Source organism: Chenopodium album, chromosome 4 (genome assembly GCF_948465745.1).
Source record: "Chenopodium album chromosome 4, dcCheAlbu1.1, whole genome shotgun sequence".
In the NCBI taxonomy this organism is placed as follows: domain Eukaryota; kingdom Viridiplantae; phylum Streptophyta; class Magnoliopsida; order Caryophyllales; family Amaranthaceae; genus Chenopodium; species Chenopodium album.
Window position 1 is genome coordinate 19337554 of NC_137837.1, and position 2733 is coordinate 19340286.

Sequence of the window (2733 nt, forward strand, 5' to 3'; positions counted from 1 at the left end):
TGGGGCCCAATCGTAGTCCAAATAGTGGCCCAAGTGAATCGCCCGGCCAAAGAGGCTGGCGCCCGAAGGCGCGCCCGGCCGGGCAGGAGATGCTAAGGTTGGCGCCCGGTGACGCGCCCGACCGGGCGCGAGATTAGTATTAATGAGCAAAAAGGCGCGCCCGATCGGGCGGTGCCTCGCCCGATCGGGCGCGTGTATTCATTAAGGGACGATTAGCATCGTTTTAGTTTGTTTTAGTTTAGGATTTGTACGGAGTATAAATACTCCTCCGTAATACGATTTTAGGAGCTCCTTCCTCTCTCTCTCTCTCTCTCTTCCCTTTTACTCTTTCTTTACTCTCTTATTTGTTCTCTTAGATTTTCTTTCTCTTAAACTTTTTTTCTTAATTTTACTCTTAATTCTAGCTTTATTTTGGTAACGATTTCTCTTCTCTTAATCTTAGTTGTTTATTTTATTCCTTCAATCATGTCTTACTTTATTTCTTTGATTAGTTTAGTTTCTATCATGTGTGAGTAGTTTTATTTCTAGGGTTCATGGGGATCCATAAATAATATGAAGGGGTAATTTATTGCTGTTAATTATCAATGCTAGATTAATTTCCTATTGATTGATTTAATGCTCTGTGACTAGATTAGGCTTATCTTTTATGCATGAGTTTGATAATATTGATTCGAGATTCGAGAGATGAGAATTGATGTTTAGGTCTAATTTCAATAGGCAGATTAATTTATAAATGGTTAAGTCAAGATTCGAGATATGAGATTTAATACCGGTAGATTAATTATGTGATTGTAATACGTAGCGAAAGTCCTTTATAATCTGGTTAATTGATGCACTGATGATTGACTATTATTGGTTCTTGATATTGCATGATAATTTCTTATTGAATTGTTTTAACGCTTTACAATTACGGCTTGTAAAAGTATAGCAATATTGAATTGATGAATCGAGCAGATGTTAATTTGATATTAAAGACTATTTTCAATAAGATTTTAGATCTAGTAAATTGCGAGAGCCTGTTAGATCTACGTTGATTAATAAATTGCGAGAGCCTGTTAATCATGTTATTTATGCAATGTCAATGATTGATTATTATGTTTTACCCTGGAGTATTATTTATTGGTGAACCTATGCCCTAGATCTTTTTATATATTGTTTTCTCCCTATTATCAATCTTCGTAGTTTAGTTTATTACTCAAATATAAATATTGGTTACTTCATAATCCAGATTATATTAGTTAATAAGGAATAGAAAGACTTGTTTCCCTGTTGAGATCGACCCTACTTCCCTATCTGCTTTAGTTAGAGGACTTAGGAATTATTTTTGATTAGGGGTTACGACTTTACCCTGTCAAAATTTGGCGCCGTTGCCGGGGAAACGGTTTTATTTTTATTTCTGATTGTTTTTGTAGTCTAGATTATTTTCTTTTTGTCTCAGAGAGCGTTAGTTCTCTGAGGCAAATCTCACATTTGCTTCTAGTTTTTGTTTATGCCCAGGTGTTCCTGATCAGGGTATATCCCTTTCGATCCTGAGATCGAACGTTCCTTCCATAGACAGAAAAATTTCTACAAGCAAATTCTGGCGGATTCTGGTGATAATAATAATCACCGCGATCCTCCAACTGGTTCTAGCGATTCAGAGGTATCATTAGACGCAGAATCAGAGATGGCGGTCCTAAAGAAGCTTAGTGATTACTCACAACCCAAGCTTACAGATTTTCCACATCTCACCCCCACTCCGGCTCTTGATGGGGTTCAATTCGAAATTAAACCTCGGTTTATAACGATGATAGAGAGGAAGCAATTTAGTGGAGCAAAGGGTGAAGACCCGAATCTTCACATTGCCGACTATTGTCAATATTGTAACACCATCAGGCAAGCTGGGGTCACTCAAGACCAAATCAGGGAGATTCTCTTTCCCTTTTATTTAACTGGAAAAGCTAAATTGTGGTTTAATGGTTTAAATAGAACTGCACTTGGTATAACTGACTGGGAAACTCTTGTTTTGAATTTTTATAACAAGTATTATCCTGCAGAGAGAACAACTGTACTACGGAGTGCGATTCAGAACTTTGCCCAAGAAGCCGATGAATCTTTATATGAGGCTTGGGAGAGGTTCAAGGACTTACAAAGAGAATGCCCTCACCATAATTTAGCACAATGGTAGTTAATCCAAGCCTTTTATAACGGCATTGGAAATTCCTCTAGAATAATTTTAGACTCTGCAGCTAGTGGGAGATTTATGAATCTTGATGTTGAAGATGCAGTTCAGGTTATTGAAGACATGACGATACACAATTCCCAATATGGGAATCCTAGAGGATTTGCGAACAAGGGGAAGCATAGTGTTGACTCTGTATCCTTTTTGCAAGCTCAGCTGACCTCTATTTGCCAAAAATTAGATAATCTTAGCTCTGCCAATGTAGCTAATGTTTATGCGATTAATAATAATTCTAATGAGGCTTTCTGTGAAAATTATGGTATTGTAGGTCATTGGGAGCAAGATTGCAGGAGTTCCGTGGAGCAAGTTAATGCCTTTCAAGCTTATAGGCAGAATAACCCATACTCCAACACCTACAATCCTGGGTATCGGAATCATCCGTACCTTTCCTACCGGAGCACTAATGTTCAAAATTCACCACCACAAGAACCACAGGCGCCACAACAACAGCAGCAGAAATATTACCATCCCAATGCTAGTCAGAAGAACCAACCACAACAATCCTCCTCATC

At 38.1% G+C, this 2733-nt stretch overlaps 1 non-coding gene across 1 annotated transcript; it reads right to left on the reverse strand.

Moving 5' to 3' along the window:
• Window positions 1–2047: 2047 nt before the first annotated feature.
• LOC145629559 (small nucleolar RNA R71) lies at window positions 2048–2154 on the reverse strand. Its single transcript, XR_014111724.1, has one exon. It is a non-coding gene; the product is annotated as a small nucleolar RNA R71 (small nucleolar RNA).
• Window positions 2155–2733: the final 579 nt, after the last annotated feature.